General features: G+C 52.8%; 1 long non-coding RNA gene across 2 annotated transcripts in view; it reads left to right on the forward strand.

Annotated features, from left to right (window-relative positions):
- The window catches only part of LOC112967037, a 3700-nt gene extending 2642 nt beyond the window's left edge, over positions 1-1058 (forward strand). Inside the window, exons 2-7 of one of the 2 annotated variants that reach the window (XR_003253826.1) lie at positions 302-364; positions 443-495; positions 591-655; positions 744-798; positions 891-931; positions 1012-1058. This is a non-coding gene — a long non-coding RNA (uncharacterized LOC112967037). The remainder of the gene's footprint in view (positions 1-301; positions 365-442; positions 496-590; positions 656-743; positions 799-890; positions 932-1011) is intronic. The other variant, XR_003253827.1, reaches the window with a different exon arrangement.
- The last annotated feature ends 614 nt before the right edge of the window (positions 1059-1672 follow it).

Consider the following 1672-nt stretch of genomic DNA (forward strand, 5'->3'; position numbering starts at 1 on the left):
GTGGCGTTTGACTCTTTTCTGGGCTCGCCCAGAGCATCAGAGCCATGTGGTTGTGGCATTGTAGGGCTTTCTGGCTGGCAGCATCTTATGCGTCGGAATAGTTCTTTTTGTGTAGGGCTTTCCTTCATGTCTGTGTCTGATATTTGTGTGTGTCTGTCTGGGGCTGGAGCTGCCTTGGCTGTGGGTTTTAGCTATGGTAGTGTGTAGGGGAGAGTAGTGATGGCCTGGAATGGTGATTGGTCAGCACCTGTGTGCTCCACTTTGTGTGTGTGGTGTGTGTGGGTTTTTTTTTTTTTGGCAGATGTGGTGCAGCAGTTGGAGTGCCTGAGGGAGATGGAGGAAGAAAGGGTCATGCACTAGGAAGGTGAGCTAGAGATTTGTTGCTGGAAGCAGAGTCTTGTGGTCAGCGGTTCCCTAGTTAATTTTTGCTTTGTGTTTGTAGGTGTGGAACAACGTGGAGAGTGGGTCGCTCGTGTGCAGGAGGAGCATGGCAAGGTGAGTGTCAGTCTGAGAGTGGAAGCAGAGCCTAGCATAGGGCTGTTGTCTTGTTGGTGCTGTCCCCGTTGCCCACTGCTGTTCTGGTTTTACAGGTGGGTGGCAGGCCTTGGCGTGGTGGCCTGTAGGCCATGGCAGTCAGGATGGGCATGCAGAGCAGGTAAAGATGTGGGAGCAAATGCTTGATGTGGATGGGCTGTGGTTTTGCAGGTGTGACCTGAGTGCTTGCTTTCTGTTTGTGTTTGCAGGTTTTGCAGGAAGTTGTGGAGAGGAGAAGTTGAGTGCTGACAAGAGCCTGAGCAGGTGAGAGGGGGTGCTTGTTGGGTCAGAGGTTTCTTGTGCGGTGGGTAGTGCTGGGCTGCCTGTTGGTGATGGTTTTTGCTCTGCTTTTTCAGGTACTGCGTGGGCCTTTCCTAGGCATGGCTGAGGATGTCAGGTGAGCAGATTCCTGATGGGTGTTGCAGGGTTGGTGAGTATTGCCTGGCAGAAGAGTCACTTTGTTTTGTTTTTTTCTAGGTGCTGTGGGTGTCCCCCCAAGCACAATGTTGGAGTTTGGAATTGGCGTGATGAAGGTGAGTGGAGTGCCCATGGCGCTTTGTGAAGGGTATTTTTGTGGATGAGGCTGGAGCTGACTGGCCTGGGGGTGACTGCTTGTGCTCTGGTTTCGCAGATGGTGAATGAGGCGATGGGAGGAAGATCGGAGAGGATGTGACTGCCATTGAGGATGCCTCTTGAGGATGGATGGTGACCCAGAGCACTGCAGAAGCTAAGTTGAGGCGCCACGGGTGTTGGTGTGCCTTGACTCTGTGTGTGTGTGTGTGTGTGTGTGTGTGTGTGTGTGCGCGCGCTGACAGTGAATGTAGTGTGGAGGGCTCTGACGGTGTGCTCCTTCCCCCACTGCCCCAGTAATGTGCTCTCTCCCCCTCAACCTGATCTCCCTGTAAACAGCACATATGTAGGGGCTAGTTGAGCATGTGCCAACTAAGGCCTGTCTAGTATGCAAATATGACCAAGATTCAATCATCTACCCCCCATAAATAGAGGCCAGCCCAGAGCCCATTGAGCTCTCCTGCATGTCAGCAGGCTGCACTGCAGAACCTCCCCTTGAGCAGGAATGCCTCTCAAGGTTACTCCTTGAGGTTGAGAGAGATTCCTTACCTGTGACAGATCCTTGGCA

The sequence above is a fragment of the Apteryx rowi genome, unplaced genomic scaffold, assembly GCF_003343035.1.
Source record: "Apteryx rowi isolate R43461 unplaced genomic scaffold, aptRow1 scaffold_2611, whole genome shotgun sequence".
Classification (NCBI taxonomy): domain Eukaryota; kingdom Metazoa; phylum Chordata; class Aves; order Apterygiformes; family Apterygidae; genus Apteryx; species Apteryx rowi.